The 20398-nt window shown below is 37.6% G+C and overlaps 1 protein-coding gene across 6 annotated transcripts in view; it reads right to left on the bottom strand.

Annotated features, from left to right (window-relative positions):
* Positions 1-20398, bottom strand: part of tcf4 (transcription factor 4) — a 176311-nt gene that overhangs the window by 97522 nt on the left and 58391 nt on the right. The window lies entirely within an intron of this gene.

Genomic DNA, 20398 nt, shown 5'->3' with positions numbered 1-20398 from the left:
TATATAAACATTATCTATAAAATGTTTAGTTTTGACTTCCAGATATTGTTTCACCAGTTATTTGACCAATTCTGTGACTTTACACCAAACCACTTGTACTACTTTCTGAAACCTTCATTTCTAAAATTTACTAAACTTTCTACCATTTCCTAGATTGTCCCAATACATTCCAGGTTCTTTTCACCAAACTTGAAGATTTTTTTTTCAGAAAATAAAAGGACATTTTCCATCCTGGAACTTGAGAAACACTTTTTTTTGAAATACTGGCCATATTTCAAGAATTTAAAGGTTTTTTCTTGGGAATCTCTGAGCCTTTGTGAAACTTAAAGGTAATTTTTCTGGAGAAGACATCATCATCTAAACTTTCCCCTATAAAAAGGTGTAATAATGAAGCAGTGTGTGTGTTAATGGGTCTGTTTTCCCAGCGACATGAGAACAGAGTACAGTAATCCCGTTCCACCAGCTTTCAGAAGTTATTACAGTCAAAGCCGGTTCTGATCAGAGCGTTCATGTTTCTGTTCCCTGATCTCACAGCAAAATTAAAAACACACATCTGCTCTGCCCGGAAAGCAGAGATCCACACAAAAAGCAAAGACAGTCACAAGAACCAAACGCTTCCTTTTGGGTTTGCACCAAACATTGACGCCATGTTGGACCCTCTGAACTGATCTGCTCTGGTATATCTGTTGAATAAACTGAGGACTATAAAACGCATCTTCAACTTTGAAGCCTTCTTATTTATAATGCCATTGTTCTTTCTTCTCTGAGCCTCACTGGACAAACATTTGTCTTCAGAGACTCATTAGTGCGTCTGCTAAGCAACCGTCACAAACCAAATCCAGAAAATAGCCAACCCTCGAAGAACACGCACATCTGAGACGTGGTTATGTTTCCTTCACTCCACTTAGGAGCTTCAGATTTTCCACTTGAGGTTTCACATTCCTTCAAACCTCAGCTGAGAAGAAGAGTTAGAGACGCAGTAACAATAAATCAAGGATGTCAAACTTATATCGAGATTATGGATGTCCTTAAAGGGCCGGTTGTGGTAAAATGTATTGATTAAAGCCATTAAAATATGAATAAATAGTCGCCTCTGCAGTCAATGAGTACTTCTTAAAGTTAATACTGAACATTATTAATTGGTAATTTACATTATTAATTGGTAATTTGGCAGAATATATATGAAAACTATGGAAGAAGAAAAGATTTTTTTTATCAAAAGTCAAAATTCTGAGAAAAAAGTCAGAATTTCAGATTTTGTTTTCTCTAATCCTCCCATTGAAAACTGCTTTTATTTGATTGATAAAATATTATTTAAGGATATGACGGTTATTTTCCAGGTTCTGTTTCCGTGTCCCTCTGGGACATCATAAAGCTTTACGGCGGGCCGGATTTGGCCCGCGGGCCTTGAGTTTGACACATGCACTACATGATCGCTGCTGGCGGCCATTTTTGGTTCAACTTCATACGTTGTGTTCTGGACCGGTTGCAGAGGTAAACGGCCCAGAAGGGAAACGCAGAGATCCCTCACACGTGACAAACGATGGAATTTAAACGGTTGATTCACGAAGGTTTTGGTCGTCTTATTTTATCCCGACCAGAACCAAATCCCAGTGGGACTGCAGAGGACTTCACTCCTGGAAAACATCGAGTCTCGTGGTTTTTTTTGTGGCTCTAAGTTTTTTTAAATCATGAAATTGGGTTGGGTTTCTGTCTTAGACTTAGACTGACTTTATTGTCATTTTGCATGCACAGGGTGTATACAGACTCTTGCCAAGTATTTTAGTGCAAATATATTAGCATACTTGAAATAAAACAAAATTAACTTAAAAGTAATTTTTTAGCAAGATGTAAGAGCTTGTTTTAATTAATATTGATTTTTAAAAAGTACTAGTCCCTGTGGTAGATGATTTCATTTATGATAAAACATTTCCCCATAAGTTTCAATCCCAGTTGGAGGATGAACAAAGTCACTGTGAGGGCAACAAATGGCCCCCGAGCCACACTTTGGAAACACTGATTTCTCTTTTCCATATTTTTCTTTTGTTGTTTTTTCCAGCATCTCAGTTTAATTAAACTCAGTCAAGTCTTTGTTACAGGGATGAAACATAAAGACATAATTACATTGAGAAATAACCTTTGCAGAAGATGCGTTACATTCAGCTGATCCCCATTTCATCACTGCGCCGAACATCTTTGGTGTGATTAAAATCAGACGTCCAGAGCCTGTAGAAGCAGGCCAGAGCTTGATGAGCGTGTGACGAGAGGAACTTTTATTTTTAAACCCCAAACCGAACCAACGCGTCGCTGTGAAAAAGGTGTCTGATGAATTCAGAAAATGCACCGGCTGCCGTTGTGTGTAGACAACAAAGCTAATTTCCTCTGCGGCTCCTGAACAGGCTTTCCCTCCTCTCTGAGCCGCGGGACCGCTTCGATTACTATTTTTACCACGCAGACCTTCTTTTTTGGATAAAAAAAAACCTTAAATCTGCAGCCAGTCTAAATATCAAACCGCAGTTAGTGTGTAATTACGTTCTGCTGTCGGTGCGGATGAAATGGATGAAGCGTGTTGCAGGGCTGGAATCAGGCGTGTATAGACCAGCGCTGAATGCATGCCAACATGGTAGTCGATGCAGAAGAGGTTGATAATTACAGGCGTATAGAATAGGAATGTGGTCGACCGTGTGTGTGTGTGTGTGTGGGTGTGTGTGTGTGTGTGTGTCCAATACACAGGCCTCGGATTCAGCTACAACCGATGCCAGCTGGACCAGTTTGGCACGTACACAAAGACACCCCCACACACACAAAGTACAGGAAATTACCGCCACAGATGTGCGCTTTCCCTCTCACACACATGTAAATATGTAGAATACACTACGTATTTATATTTATACCTTACTGGAGCTCCTCCGTTCACACACACACACACACACACACACACACACACACACACACACACCAACACGCAGCAACGTTGGAGTACGTTTACCAAAAAAACCCGGAGCCAACAGTCCCCCAACGGTTGTGTCCAAAAAAATTAAACAAAGCAGCAAAAATTTAAAAAATATATTTATTTAATTGAAATAGATCATGTTAGAGTGATGTATATATAAAATATATAGATATATATTTCTCTCTCTATATATATTTTCTGTTTCATTAAAATGTACCAAAGCAGCTAAAAGTGTAAAAAAAAAATCTATTTCATTAAAATAGATTTTTACATTAAAAAAAAAAATATATATATATATATATACACAACCAAAGTTTTGGTTCATATGAACCAAAACTATTAAAAGTGTAAAAATATCTACATTTAGTTGTAATAAATCATGTTAGATAAAAAAAAAGCAATATTTCTGGTACTGAAAATTTATATTGTCATACCTTGAAAGAGATTTTATTGTAAATGTTGCAAATTAAAAAAAAAATACAACAAAAAAATCAAAAAATAACTTAACACCTGACTGTGAAGACAATAAAAACCGTTTAAAACGGACGTCTGAACTGGTGTTAGAGTGGAAGTGGAGGCCTGGGTCCAGCATGGAGCTGCAAGTCGCTGGGCTGTGGGGGTTCTGGCAGCAGCTTCATTCCGTCTGGCACAGCAGCCTTAAATAAAAATACCCCATCGCCAAGCAGCGAGCAGCGCTGCGTTTATGTAAAAATACCTGGAGTACACATGTGCAGGCGGCGAAAACACCCATGGGGAAACCGCATCCATAAACACATCGTCTAAAGCAGGAGATATACTGCAGAACTGATCCGTTTGGGATTCTATAAAAATATGTTCATGTTTTTTTATTGTTTTTATTTCATTTGAGAAGATTTTTTTTGTTTTCTTTGTGGTCCTGGAAGCAGAGACAGAAAGAGCCTCTTTTACACGAAGAGTCAACGTAGCGACGCTGTCAGCTCACACTCACTCAGGAAATCATCTCTACTTTCATTTGTTTCTGTTTGATTCTGTCATCGTCTGTCATCATCAAATAAATACATCATTTTCTAAACATTTAAAAGAAATTTACATGAAAACAAAATAAAATCCTCAGTTAAAGAGAAAATCCACTAAATCTACAAAAGGAGCTTTTAAATTTTATCAAAACATTTTTAAATCAAGATCTTTGAAATAAATTCAGCCACGGCTCTTTATTTTCACCGTCCATCGTCTCCTCGGGCCGCGCACACAAACAAAAATGCTCGGTATTTTAATTTGGCTGCTGAAGAAAGAACGGCATTAAAAAGCGGAGAGGGGGCAGGAACCGAGCGGTCAGCCACAGATCGCCCGTCCTCTGGACGGGGAACATATTTCTGAAAAATATACGTGCTTTCTACCTTCAGAGAAAAATTATTACCTCAAAAATGAATTACTTCATGGAGAGAAATCAGCAAAAAAATCTATACACAGCATATCTTAATTGAATGGTTTTAAAGTGGAATATTAGTTTTCAGAGAGCCATTGAAAAAATAACAGATACTGGATAACCTTAATTATTACTCTGTAAATTAGTTTCCGTTTCTCAGGAGATCCAAATATTTCTGTCTGCACAAATGAAAAACCAGATTTTAAAATAAGATTTAAATTAAAATGTTTTGATTCATTCTGCTCTATGTACACAACGGAAGCCATGTTGACATTAACTGAGCATTTTTCTTATTTAAGTTTCAGATTTCCCAGAGCAGATACCGGGGTCAAAGGTTACCACAACAACTTCCTGTCAGAGTTTTCACAGATTAAAGAATTTCAAATTAAAGGTCACAGAAACCATAAGTAGCCTTCCTCATCTGTATCACTGCCCCTCCCCCACCTGTTGCTGGTCGCCACACTTGTTCTCCATTACAGGAAAAACTTAACTGGGTGGTTTCAATTTTCTAGTCAAGCCTGTTATGTTTGTTAGATAATACTAACAGAATAATAATATATTATATTTTTTAAAATTCTCCACTATAAAAACCTGAAAACTGAAATTATATTTAATGTAATGTGTCTTTCATCATATTACATTTTACACCTTAATGTGGATTTTGTTGGTGAAAATCAGTAAATGTTACAAATTACTCAAATTAATAATTAAAATGCCACGTTTTATCAGCAGCAGCTTGAATAATCATCAGTTTTAAACAAAAGCAGTTTGATGATGTTGTACATTTTTGTTTTATTGAATCTCAAACTGAACCAAAGTTAAAACTAAAATGATTAACCTCTCAGGATTATTCAGATTGATTCAGATGAAGGAAGTGGTTTTGTTTGGTCTGGACTCAAAGTGGACTTTTCCTTTAGTGCGGTTTGCTTTCACATTGCACTTCATGTAAGTGAACTAAACCTTGTAAATAAAATCATGAGAGTGACAGACCCAGAAAGAAAACAAAGTATTTTTCTAAATTAGAAGAAACTTCCAAGTTTGTTTTAAATACACGTTATAATTTTGGAACAACTTCTTTTTGTCTGGACACACAACATGCTGCCATGTTGAGCAGAAAATGGCGGATCAGGTTTGATTTCAGCACAATCAGCAACACTTAAGACAACAAGAATCTATTCTGAGGGCAGAAACGGATTTGAAACATATAGAAATCAATTCTCACAGTCTAAATTAAGCTTTCTTTAGGAAATAGAAATCATAAATATGAAGGTCACTCTGCCTGAGAAATCACCTCAAACTGGACCATAAATTTATTCAAAACTCTGACGTTGTGTCATCAACGTCTACAATCATTCTGGTCTTTAAGGATGAGTCCAACTTGCTACGGCTACACTAATCCTGGATTTAATGCAACGTCCTTTAAAATAAAAAGAGTGACGTTGTTGTTTATTTAAAATGTGTTTAAATCTTACAAGTTGTATAGAACGCTAAGCATTAAACAAATACCAAACATTATGATCCAATGATTTCCGTTAATAGAAATGACCTGGGTGACTTTGGGAATTTAAGAGAAAGCCTCAAAATCCCAAACGGAAAACATTAGACTCCATAAATTCTCAAAAGCCAAACTTTAAAGATTGGCATTTCCCCTGCTAACCCCAAATGACATTCTCCCCAGACAGGCGGCCCAAAGAGGCTCAATGACGGGTGACTAAGAGACGAAGCGGCCCAGTCGGCCAGCGAGCGGGCCGCAGATACCCAACCAGGAGGAGGGGCTTTTTCCAAGCCACTCTGCTATATAAAGCCCATAGAGAAGTCGGTGAGCCAGGAGGACCAAATCCCTGCTAATCCACAGCGCAGAGAGACAGAGGAAACACAAATCAGCTCCATTACAAGCTGAGCGCTAACAGGAAGCAGGAAGCTCAGCTGGGCTATTAGATATCATGACACCGCTTCCTAACAGACCAAATTAACTCTGGATTGGGTCAAGTTTGGATGCTTTTCCAAATTCCAGCAATATAATCTTACATTAAAACTGGAGCTGATTTATGTCAGATTGACTGGAAACATTGTGGTCATAAGAAGATCCTGCTCACAGGATGTAGGTGGAAAAACATTTCTCAGTCCAACCAAGGTTGTTACTGTTAACTAAAACTAATAAAATAACAAAAACTGAAATGGAGAAAACATTTTTAACTGAAATAAACAAAAACTGTAATTAATGGGGAAAAACTTTATCTGGAACTACAGACACATTGCAATGTGAGATCCTGCCGTCAAAAAGCTGCTAGCTAACAATGACTAGCATTGGTTTTAGCAGTCAAACTGTCAATATAACGGCCTAAATCTGACATGAATGCATGACATCTAAAAGAAAAAGGGACGCAGTGCTTTGTCAACACGATGATGACTAGATAAAGTCAGGAAAAAGTTTTAATTATAAATATTGTGAGGGAAAGGGAAGTAGATCAGTTATGCTAGCTTGACTTTGACAATCAAATTAACCAAATTTTAAATAAACAAGCAACATAAACTACAAAGTACGCAACAAAAAACTAAGTGGAACATGCAAAACATGCAAGTAGAGAATCACAATCAGAAATGGAACAACTTCCAAACTTGTCCAACTTGTAAAGTTGCATAAAGAACATCAGTTACTTTTCTACAACGAGGTAACTGAGTTTAGCTAGCTTGGTGTTATTAGCAAGAGTTTTCTGGGCTTTATTGATGACACTGTTGGGCTTCACTGTTTACACTGTTGTGACAGGAACAAAACCTATCAAAAAACAATACAAGCTGGTTTAATATATACTTTGTAATATAATATCTAAGATTACAGGATTAGAAACCTCAACTTGAACTGAAGACACAGACTGGTGATTAGTTTAACAGAAGTTGTTTTTCTTATTTTTGCCTGAAATTATGCCAAGTTTAAAAGGTCAGTGAAATTATTTAACATTTCCTTTGGAGTTTTTTAATTATCTGGTTCATTGGCAGGTGCTAAACTGACAAAAGGTCAGCAGGAACACAAAGCCGAGCGAGTAGACGGTGGATTTCTGTTGATCCAACAGCAGAAACCTTTAAAACCCAGCAGGTCCGCCAGCCAGCAGAGAACCTCCTTCATTCTTTTTATATGTATTGTAATAAAACAGGTACATGTGGGTTTTGATGGCTTGATCTGTTGGATTAAATTTGACCTGGGGAAAATGAACGCCCCTTATCTTTTTATTTTCCATATAAACATTGTTTTAATTTAATTTCACTGGATTGGGCCAACAGAGAGCATCTGGATTCCTTATGGAGAATCCTTACAACGTGTCACTGCTCTGCATTCAATGATGAGTTTGTTAAAAGCATACATATGTGAAGCTATAAATATCAGTAACTCTCAGGACTGCATGTGTTTTTCTATGGGTTCAAAAACCAATAACCAACACGTCTGTGGCTCTTCCAGGAACAACAGGGTTGTTTCTATTTGCCAAACTATAAATCCAAAGGTTTATCTTTTTTAATCAATTTCTTAACTTGTGCATTTGTTCCAAGTTTTGGCACTTTGATCATTGTTCATAAACTTGTAATGAAAACAAAAGCAAAGTTACTCTACTATTGTGCTTTATCCTTTTAAAATACAATTTAATTTGAAAGCTTGTGTTAAATGTTAAAAAATGGCAGAAAAAAAGTTTGATATTTCTGGACAGGAACATCGTTCTGCATTTATTGCATTCTGTGACTGTAGGGGGCGCCGTTTCTTCAGTACACACTATTTTTAACATGAAAAATACAGATAATTGACTTTACGTACAATAAACGCATATCTGACATTCTGATAAATGTTAGTTGGATGAGGATAAACTGTTGGCTGCTGTTGTGGCCTTGGCACCAAAACAAACGTCCATATATGGTCTTTCCGGTGACAAACGTAGCCAATGAAATTTGAGTTATGGCGGCTTTCAGAATATAGCAGCATGAAAACTAAAGTAGAAAATAAAACTACAATTTCTACTCATCCAGTTTCGACAATAAAAACAGAAAAATTCACGTTTTTGTTGTATTTAAAATGGAAAATGTAATTACTTTTTTTAATTACTGGTTTTCTAAAGAAAAAATAAAGACGTGCAGACAGTTGGGACTGCTGAGCTGAATTTTTACAGATAAAAGTTCATTTAAAGCACAAGTTTTCCACATTTTAGTAACAATAAACACCAAGTTTCAGTCTGTAGCTTTGTTTCTGAAGTGTCTCCTGCATTGTTTTTCATTTGTTAAATTTTCATAGTAACGCAGAATGCTCTTAACGTTGACCAGCTGTATTGTTTCAGAAGTTTCTGGATTCACTTAAATTGTTTGGTTTAATTTGAATTCTGCCTTGATTTGAATGTTCTTGTGTTTTCCTGATGCAGGTGTTTTTCCAGCCAGACCTGCCATATTCTTCTGCCTTTCTCCTCTGCGGTGATTGACTGCGTCCGTCACGTTTGCCAGCGATCGGCTTCTGGATTGGTTTCAGATTTGTCAGATGCCAAAGGAAGAAAACAACAAGATTGTTGTTCGAGTAGTAAATGCCTGAGCTCCATTTTCCCCCTGAGTTTAGATGAATCATTAAGTCTTTTCTCTGTGTGAGAGGAAGCACTCGGAAGAAATGATATTCTTTGACACCCATAAAATGAGTCCATTTTAATAAAATATATGACTAATAGTTCAATTTGATGAGGATGGCAGGGATGAGAGGAGAGGAGAAGGGTTAAACTTCCTCCTGATGCAGAGTGTTGGGGGAGGGTTAGACCGAGCCGACATGAATCATTCTGAGCGATTCAAGCGTTTCCATGACACCACCGGGCACCGGTCCAGAAGTTTCCACAAAGTCTGAGAGGTAGCCACACACACACACACACACACTAACCAACACACACCAACAGCATCGACCGCATTTCAATACGGCGGCCATGTCGTCCCGCGTTCGGCGTTTTTTACGGGAGATCACCGTTAATTTAACAGAAGATACTCGATGAGGAACCGTCTTCCTGGTGACATGCCCGCCGCCGCCATCACCACCCCCCCCACTGCAATCCCAGCAGGCACCGATTCCTTGGCACCGGAACGACTGAATACATCAAACAACAGATGAATGTATGCGAGCACCGAGAACAACTTGAGAGACGTGGCATCCATCTCACATCTGTCGCCTTCTACCTTCAGCAAAACGTCGCATTCAGCCGCAGATCCCTCCGCTTCCTTTACAATCATCTGCTGTAAATTCATACTTTAACGTAAATATAATGTTTGGGTCTGTGTTTAAGTTTTTAATGAACCAGTGTTTGTTCACAGATAACGGTCAAATTCTGCTCTGTTGTCTGATCTCAGTTTATTTCCTTCTGCCTTCAGGTTCAACGTTCAGCTACATTATTTAAAAATAATATATACTTTACTATACAATAAATGATTTAATCTGCTTAAGTTTATGTGTTTAATGAACCAGTGTTTGTTTGAAGGTAACTGTGTGTTTTAATAAATGATGTGAATTCTGCTCTATTGTCTTCCACCTAAAAAAACCAAGTAAGGCGTTAAACCAGGCTTTTATTTACTCATTTATTTCTGTTTCTTTCCTTCTAAACTTCAGCTCCTCCAGGTTATTCATCTGAAAATAATCTGCTCTAAATTTAAACTTTAGAGTAAATGAAATGTTTTAGTCTGTGTTTAAGTTGTCTATTTTGAGCTTAACAATAATGTGAATTATGTTCTATTGTCTGATATCTAAATAAAAACCCAATAACCGTTCTAATTAAGCCAGGATGCTTTATTTTTTAATACTAATTTATTTGTCTAGTTTGTAAAAATCCTTCTTAAATAAGTTCTTGTTTTGTCAGATCTGACCTGTTTATTATCATTTTCCACATATCCACCTTTCATCCTGGCTGCGTTTGCTTTGTTTTGTGCTTCATTGTTCATGAAGTCGATTCTGCTTTCATTTACTGGAGCATTTGATTTACATCCCTGATATAAAACCTAACTAGTAAAGCCAACAGCACTTTATATTCACTTTCTACCAGTAAAGCTGCTGGGATCTTTCACTGTGAGTTTCTGGACTTGGTTGGAAGATCCCACTTGTTTTGTGTGATTGATTATCATTCATAAATCCACTGAATTTAACTATTTTGCATATTTTAGAACAATAAAATGATCAAACTCAACTATGCACAGCATATTTAATAGCTTTAAAGTTAAAAATATGACTCATTTATGAACTTGTGAGCCCAATATGAGTAAATAAATATTAGAACAAAGTCTTTAACCCATTTTGTTGAAGCTCTAAAATACAAAATGTTCCCATTTTTTGGATCATGGCTTAAAATGTGTTTTTTCTGGAATCTGTGTTTAATATTTAGTAGAGTAGAAAACATTAAACTGCTTTATGTTCAGTGTTTAAACTTCAACTTTTTACATTTATTTCTGTTTTGTTTAATATTTTCTACATTTTCATAGTAAATTTCTGGCCTGCCTTCGTTTCAGTCGTTAGTTCAAGGATGAAAGTTTTCTGGTGTTTTTTCTGGATTAACAAATGAGTGAATTCAACATGATTGCATATTTTATAACAATATATTGGTTACAATCTTCATTTTTCACTGTTTTCATATGACATTTTTCTGAGATAGATAGAAAAATAATATTTGTAAAACATTATTAAGCTAGTTGAGAAAATATCAAAACTGTTCAAATGTTTATAATTTATCACAAATTAAAACAAACAAAAATGGACAGATGTGCATGTATGAGTGAATATGAATATATTGTTGCTGAGACATGAAATACAATGAATGTTATGGTTTCTGTTCCATTTGTGTCTCTTGTTTTATTAAGAATTTTACACACACACTGATTTTGGTAGTTTTACTGAACAAATTTCAACCCAGAGAACAGCAGCAAGAAAAAAAAACTAAAGTAGAAATCAAATTTCAATGTTTCAAAAGATGCGTGTGGATGGAGGTCAGAGGGACAGAAACGCAGTAGGAACACTGACTGCTCTGTTTAAAGACACATGGACGATTTTACAATGAAAAATAAACTACCAGTACAAGTTTTACTCATTTCCATCACCAAATTGAAGCTAAACAAAAACAAAATGAAAAGTGAAATAAGATAAACGGTTGAGATGTTGGAGAACCAACCAGAGTTCTTTGTTTGGTCGGGACGCCGCGGACAGAATGAAAATTAAGCTTCTGGCACCAAAATTTGCTCCTGGTTGATGTGAATGGGGCCCCCCTCCCCGATTTACCAAATAACCTTCATTATCTAAAGCTGCCCCCCTTTACCAACCTCACCCTCCTCCACCCTCCTCCACCCTGGCATCAGCCCACAAACACAAACAACAAGGAGGCGACAAACCGGGGCCGCGCCTCAGAGCCGTCCGCGCAGCAGGACCGCCGCACAACGCCGCAAACGCTTCGATGCTGCGTTCGCAACGTCAGAAACACAACATTAATGTGAAATAATAATAACAGAAAAAGTAAGTGAGACATCTACGTGAATTTATTTATTTATTGGAATCGAGTTTAAGACGTTCCCCCTTCACGAAGCTTCTGTTCAGCGAAAGCCGGCGACTGGCGGCGAACCGTGCGTCACGGTGTGTTTCTGTGTGTGTCGGGCTCAGACTGAATGCGGCAGCCACTGCAGATTTTTGTTGGCGTGCTGACAATGCTGCGCCGGTGCCAAGCCCCGACGGCGGAAACGACTAAAAGACGCATAAGGCTGGCATTAGAGCCCAAACCTCCCTCCCTCCGTACCCTCCTCCCAGCGCATCCCTCCTTCTTCTTCTTCTTCTTCTTCTTCTCTTTTCTCGCTTCGTGGCACGGCGTTTACTTTGGTCGAGGTCAGACTCAACTTGGCAAGTTCTGACACCCGTAAATTTGTCAATCTGTCTTTACTTCCATCTGATCTGAGGAGCAGAAAACAGGGCAACCAAAATAAAATAATGTTTTTAAAAACAGGGAGTTGATGTAATTTGTTTTCGCCTCGTTTCCGTCTAACGTCACAGAAAATTCACGTTTTCAGGCTTCGATCTGAGGAGCAGAAAACAGGCAACGTAACAAGAAATGCTTTCAGAAATGTTTTAAAGTCTGAGTTTAATCCATCTGCTCACCAAGTCTAGCGTGAGCTGATGGAAAATTCACGTTTTCAGTTTTTAATCTGATCTGAGGAACAGGACAACAAAACAATAATAATAATAAACTTTTCACAAAAATGTTTTTAAATTTGTTTTTCGCCTCATTTTCAGTCTAACATCACACAAAATTCACATTTCCAGTCTTGTGAAACAGCGTAACATAAACTTAAAAACGTTTTTAGAAATGTTTTTAGAAACGGTGACTTCATGTCATTTGTTTCTCCTTTTGTTTTCAGTCTAGCATCAGAAAATGTAGATTTTCTGTGTTCGATCTGACAGGAGGAGCAGAAAACAGGGCAATGTGACAAAGAATTATTATAAAATGTTTTTAAAAACGGAGGCTTGATGTAATCCCACCACGAAGTCTAACGTGAGCTGATGGAGTATTAACCTTTCAGTCTTGGAAGACAGGCTACTGTAATTAAAAAAAAACATTTTAAAATGTTGAGTTTGTATAATTAGTTTTTTTGTCTTTTATATCCAGTTTGTCTTTGAAAATTCACATTTCAGTACAACCTGATGTGAGGAGCAGAAATGGCACCATAAACAAAAAGTCATAAAAAATGTTTTTAGAGCATCGATGTGATGTAGTTTGCTTTCGCCTCTCGTTTCCAGTCTAACATCTTCTGCTCTCTCCGGGTTTATAATTTTGCCACCATATCTGCCGTCTTTGTCTTGAGGATTTCGGGCAGCACTTCCTCAAATACCTTGGACAAAAAAAGCATCTGGAGTTACATCCACGAGGCACAGCGCCCATGTTCCTCCTAAAACCTAAAACAAATGAAGGAAACACCCTAATTACGCTCCAAAGACAATAAAACAAAGCAAAATGGGAGGAAAAAATCCCTGTAAAACATTCAGGATTACCTACAAGTCAAAGCCTGATTCTGTGTTTGGAGTCCATTATTGATGGAACAATGTTTAGCTGCGCGGTAAACAAAGCGCGCTCCAGTTGTAGCTGTAAATTGTGTTATTGTTCAGCAGACAGATGACGGCTGCTAATGTTGAACTGAGAGGATCTTAGAGGTGGATTTAACACGTTTCCTCTCGTTTCGGGTTGAGACGGCAGATAAAGAAAGAGGTAGCTTCCAGAGAAAAGGTGTGAAATTCGGAATTAGCAGCACAATATGGAAGTATTAAAGTGCGGCACAAAGAGCAGTGAGAGCGGCGCGGCGGCGTGCTGCTTCCCTGACTCTACGGAGGAATAAAGACGCCGCCTTTATGCTCGCAGTGTCGGGAAGGCCAAGAAACAAACCCAACATGAAAACTGAAAATAGTTCCTCTGTACGGCGCCGACACCGACCCTGCCAAGCAAACTGCAGCTCCAACTGCTGGGGCGTTTATAGCATCATATAATGTGATCTAGGATATGTTTAGAGACAGAAAATGTTATTTTTTTTATCAATATTTGACTTTTTTATACCAGAATGGATTGATTGTTTTACAATCATCTGTAAACACTTTGAAAAATCAGGCTTTTCATTTTTTATTTGTTGTTTCTCCAAAACCAAAATTCTTTGGGAATCAAGATGGAGTCTTTAACATCTACAGCAAAAATCTAAATAAAGTCTAAATTGTTCTTTTGTGATTTTTAAAGGTGGCAAATTTGGTTCAAATCATTGATTGTGACTAACTGAAACTGACCTGAATCAAATAGAGAATCTCTGGAAGAAGCTAAAGATTAGGGTGATGGCAAAGTGTTCTTCCAACCAAAACACAAAACCTGGAGAAAAAACAGTTTGATTACAATAATAGATATTTTCTGATGTTTATTAGAAGGATATAAGAAATTTTTACCTGAAATTTGGGTTATTTAGCCTGTGATATGAAATGATAAGTCATTTATAAATGTTATAGTTCTAACTAAATAGTTTAAAGCTAAATATTTTGCTTCAAGATTAACAGTTAGCTCCATTCTAAATATTTAGTTTGCTGTTAAATATCAGCTTTAAGTTAGAATAAAGTTGTACAACAAAAAGTCATAATATTACTAGAATAAAGTAATAAAACGGCATCAAAAAAGGCACAACAATAAAAAAGTTAAATCGTAATATTAGGAGAGCAAAGCAGTCGTTTTATAACTGCATCACTAAAAATAGGAAAAAACTTAACAAGCAAATATTGAGCTTTTTGTAAAGTTATAGTTTGGTGAAATTTTATGAACAGAACTTATTTAAATCATCTTTAAACACATCAGCATCATATTATCATCAGTAGCAGGACTTAGAAACGATTGTAAAAACTGAGTGTTTCAAAGAATCACAAACTAGACAGTAAGAAATTTATATTTTCATGTCATTTTACAAATTTTCTGGTGATATTTCATCTTTATTCTCTTAATATTATGACTTTATTCTGATCATTTAAACGTAAACATCTCCTTGTCCCTCACACGTCGCTGTAAAACAGACCGACTGTTTCCGTTTCTCCAAAGTGAAGTTCATGTTTTCTCCGTCTCCCTGTAGATGGAGGCAGAGGAATGACCCTGCAGGGTCAGGTGCTGTCACACTGAAGAGGTCAAAGGTGAAAGGATCCTGCGGTTCAGCATCACTTTCTGATTTCTGTCACTACGCTGGCTGGTTGAGTCTCCTCCTTTATGCTTTCCTAAACCAGTTTGTTTTTTGTTCCTCATTTTTCTAAATTATTGAGTTTATGGGCAGCAAAAAAAATACATTTTTAAAAATAAGAAGTAAAATGTTATTAAAATTCCTTTGGTTCAGGTAACGTCAAACTGGAGTCGAGTTGGTTTCTAATTAGCCTTAGCATTCATGACAGGCTATGCTAGCTGTAGCGCAGCAGAACCAAAAGCTTCATAAAATCAGTTCATCGCTCAGCCGACTCTGACCTGTTGACCCTTTCCACGTGACATCACGCTATTCAGACCGTAGCTCAGGCGCCATGACAGATGCAGAGCAGAGCAGCCAAACATATTCAAGTTAAAGTAGAAATACTTCAACATATTTTCACTCAGGTAAAAGTATCTGTCCAACACAAGGAAGAGTAAAAAAGTATTTGGTAAAACGTTACTCAAGTACTGAGTAACTGATCAAATTATCAATCATTTCATATTTAAAAATTACATCATCAGACGGAACAAAATATAAAGACAAAAATGACAATAATTCATATAAGTAACAGAAATAAAATCAAGGAGAGAATTTTTTTTTTTCAATAAAAAACTTCTGAAACTTTAACAGAAACTGCAGGTGTGTTTCTGTGTCTGGTGAATTTTGTGTTTGTTTTTCATTCAGGGGGAAGAAAATACAGAAATTTTACTCAAGAAAATTACTCAAGTCAAAGTAAAAAGTACAGCATAGTAAAAATACTCAAGTACACTTTAAGAAAAGTTACTCAAGTAAATGTCCATCCATCCATCCATCCATCCATTTTCTGTTCACCCTTGTCCCTAATGGGGTCGGGAGGGTTGCTGGTGCCTATCTCCAGCTACGTTCCGGGCGAGAGGCGGGGTACACCCCGGACAGGTCGCCAGTCTGTCGCAGGGCAACACAGAGACACACAGGACAAACAACCATGCACACATACACTCACCCCTAGGGAGAATTTAGAGAAACCAATTGACCTGACAGTCATGTTTTTGGACTGTGGGAGGAAGCCGGAGTACCCGGAGAGAACCCACGCATGCACAGGGAGAACATGCAAACTCCATGCAGAAAGACCCCGGCCGGGAATCGAATCCAGGACCTTCTTGCTGCAAGGCAACAGTGCTACCAACTGCGCCACTGTGCAGCCCTCAAGTAAATGTCACCAAGTAAATGTAACAACATTGTAAAAAAAAAACGTCTCTAATTTACGGTAAAATACTGGCAATCACTGCTCCCCGTATTTTACCGTAAATTTGCAACTTTTTTTTTTTTTTACTCCAACTCTAGGCGGACGTCAAAACTTGTCAAATAAACAGACATCTGTAACGTAACATAGTTTTATTTAGTTAAAAATGGTCGCAGGATGCTGCGCCGTCGGCTGCACAGACAGACAAGGAGAGAAAATACATTTATTTTACTTTATAACTTTTAACAAGTAAAGATTCGGCAGCGATGAATCGCAGCCGTCAATCAGCCGCCAGCCTTCAGTACAACCACAGATTTACAGTCAACACTTTTTACAAGTTAAGAAGACTAACGTTTATATAAACAGGGTTAGAGAGACGCAATCAAACACTGTGCTATGGAGGAGGTAACCATGGAGACGATGCCCCACCATGATGTAGCCTCGCATGCATGGAAAAAACTGGTTAGCATCTAGACTTTTGTACGTTTTGAAGGTTTCTCCAGCTTAAGGAGAAACGCTGTTTATGAGATATTGATATGAATTATGTGGCGTCATGTCAGGATCTGATCAGACCAACACAGACGGACGGATTGGGTCGGTTCTAAGCTGTAACCTCCAACCGTTACGTTCACAGACAAATGATCTCGACTCAAAAGCCTGGAATAAACTGGAAAAAAACAACTTGGGAAAACAGTTGTGGTTTTTTAGTCTGCTTCATGTTGCCAGGTCGGTTCTGTTTAAATGAATTATTTTTTAAGAGCTGGTGAAGTTAGACCAAATAATTCTAGTAAATAAATAATATAACCAATAAGAGCAGCTTTATTTTGGTTGGTTTCACTTTAAATCAACAAAATCTTAATTTTATAACAGTTTTTTGCATTTTTCTCCAGTTGTAAGGTTTAACTGCTTCCCCACAGCGGTGCAGAGTATCAGTTTGGTAAAACTTTAGTTGAGTTTCTCCGCGGTCTGCAGAGGAGAACGTTTCCCCGTCGGTGACAGAGCGTAATTCCCTGTATTTAGACGAAGCGCCTGAACACCTGGACGCCTTCAGTACGCGGGCTAACCTATAGCTGGAGCCGAGGGGGCCGCGTCCCGCCACCGATGTCGCCGCGCGGCTTCAGTTCAGCCACCTGGCAGCTCAGTAATGACACATCAGCTCCCACACACGGCCCCGGAGCCGGTGATCAGCGCCGGCGCAGCGGGGCAGACCCCACCTGACATTACACGGCGAGGGCGGAAAAAGCTGGACAGAGGGACGGCTCAGAAAGGAAATAAAAAATGACTGCACCTGTAACGAACGAGTAAACAAGTTTGTTGGGAGGTAATTCTCCATGGAAACCATCAGGAGTCACAGGTTCAGGAAGCTAAACGGCTAACAAGACAAAACATGCAAAGAAACATCAACTTTTAGAAAGTTTTTATTCACTATTCTATAAATGTTACATTCATTTAGCATGACGGTGCTGGCAGATTTAAACTCCCACTGGGGGACAAAAATCACTAAATTAAAACAAAAATGTTTATTATTGTTTTGTTGTTTTGCTCAACAATAAACAACATTTTTAATTTTGACATTTTTTGGGTCAACTGTTTTTGCCATTCTGGAGTCGTGGTGAAGGGCCAAACAAAATCATTTCAAGGGACACAAATGGCCCCCGGACCACACTTTGGACACCCCTGACTTAGTTTAGCATAAATGCTAACTCATACGTCTGATTTTAGCTGGCTGGGAGTTATAATAATAATAATAAGGCTTTATTACTAGAAAATAATATTTATTATAAGGAAATGTTAAATATTTCATTTTAATCACATCAAACTTTATTTTATTCCCACAGTTTTTAGGATTTTTTAGATGCCTAATTTAGTTTTTCTTGTCAAACTTTTCCATTTCCTGCCAGCTTAATGAATTTGACCGGGAGCCAACAGTTAAATAAATTATTTCAACTAATGTTTTATAAAAAATAATCTGACTGAATAACAGAAAAATTTAAGATAAAAACTTTATGGGATGTTTTTCAAAACGGCCCTCCCGTTGAAAGCACGGCTTCCCTCGCATCGTAGAAACTGCAGTCATTTTTTAAATCAGAAGAATCTGGTGCACCAGCAATCTGGAACAAACTTCCAGAAAACAGCAAAACAGCCGAAACGCTGAGTTCATTTACATCTAGGTTATCGGCGCCATTATTAAACCAAGCTGCTCCGATGAGGGATGAGAATGAATCGGTCACAAAAATGTTCGACTTTATTTCTCATCTGATTTCTATAAAATGTTTCTTAAATTACAGCTGGGAAAATTACCAACGTTTTGAGTTAGATATAAATCTATAAACAGTTTAGTTTCTGAGCAAAGTGGAGAATTGGTTTACTTTCTTTACATAACGTATGAGACTTAATTTAAGACTTTATGAAATGTTTTACACATTTTAATGATTGTTATAAATATCTGGACTTTTTACAAAGGGACTATGCAGTTAGTGGAGTTTTTATCGTTTATTGAACTTTCAGAAATGACACAGCAAAGTGAAAATAACACCAAAAACAACTGGAAACCGCTCTGCTTTTTTTCCCCCCCTCCACACGCGCCTCCTGTTGCTGTGGCAACCGGCTGATGGCCGCTACGCTAGCAAACAGAATTGGAACGAAGGAAAACAAAACAACATTTTTTCCCACAAAGGAACAGAACATGCAGTCCGCTCCGCTTTTATGTTTGCAGGCGGTTATGTGCTGCAACTTATTCTGCGACGGCGAAAATGACGTTTTAAAATAAACAACTAAAAACCGCGAATCAAAGATTCTGGTTAACGACGAGCGGATGGACATTTTTATTCATTTAAAACTGGAGAAAAGAAACAACTGGAGCTGATTAGAAAACAGGATCAGCAGCAGGAGAAAATGTTTACTGTTGCTGTTTGAGTTCATTTAGTTCAAATCAAATCGTTTTTAAGTTGCACTTTGCCCAAACTGAAATGTTTTGTTGGGTTTTTCTTAATGCTTTTACACTTAAAATACTGAAAGTCAAATTTCTTGTTTTTGTGCATAAACTTGGACAATAAAATGTATATTTTTAAATTCCAAACAACCCAAAAAGTATAAAATATTACCATCCAGCTGGTGTGTTTAGGAAAATTAATGGAAAAATAAATAATTTTGCATTTTAATTTTGATATTTTATTGAGAATAAGCCTCTCAAACTGATCTTTTTAAACCAAGATGTGACTGTTTTTTCCTAAAAAGTAAGACTAACAATGCCCGTGTTTATCTCGGCTACAGTTGCGATCTTTCTCCTGACCTTTCCTCAGTCTGTTTTCTGCCGGTCGCCACCTTTCCCAGTCCCACCTGCTGATAACTCGTTGATTTGTTTCACATTCTGGAAACGATTCATCGCCAAGCCGCACATGCACAAACCGCTAAAAGACGAGAAAAAAAGGGAAATTTGGAATAAGAAGTGATTGTATTAGGTGATGCACGGCGGCGGTATCACACCGCTTTGTTAGAGCGGCTGGGATCCGGGCCGGTTTTAGCAGCACCAGCATGCTTCTTCCAGCTCTTTTTCAGCTCCCTTCCCATTCACAGCGTGCCAGCAGGGGTCATGACCTCTGCTTTCTCCTGGCTAAGTCGTGGAAACACGAGAAAAATAAAAGAGAAGCAACTAATTTACCCTCGTCTGCTGCCATAGGAACCAACCGACAGCAGAGTTACGCAAAAAAACTAAATCTGAGAGAGAAACTGGATTTTTTCACCCTCAGCTGCTTTGGTTTGAGTTTTTCATTCCTAAATTTGGTGAAATAATTTTGTTGCTCATTAATTTCATCAGTTTTTATTGACACTATTTTACCCTGCAACTTTTTTCACACATTTAATTAAACACTTTTGGTGCTAATGAGGGGAAAAAGGCAAAAAGAGAAAATTTTGACTTTTTACTAATTTAATAAACCCCAAAAAACGCGAATAAAAAATTAAGATAAATAATTAATTCCCATCCCAAGAGAAGATTATCACTTCCGAAGTTCAACATAACTTCATCTGACATTTACTTTTCACTGTATAATATTTGCAAACCAAATAATCACCAAAAAGTTTGTGTCCCATTTTAAAT

The sequence above is a fragment of the Xiphophorus couchianus genome, chromosome 8 (assembly GCF_001444195.1).
Source record: "Xiphophorus couchianus chromosome 8, X_couchianus-1.0, whole genome shotgun sequence".
NCBI classification, from domain to species: Eukaryota; Metazoa; Chordata; class Actinopteri; order Cyprinodontiformes; family Poeciliidae; genus Xiphophorus; species Xiphophorus couchianus.
The sequence above is the reverse complement of the archived record's forward strand: the minus strand, read 5'-3'. Positions and strand labels throughout refer to the sequence as shown.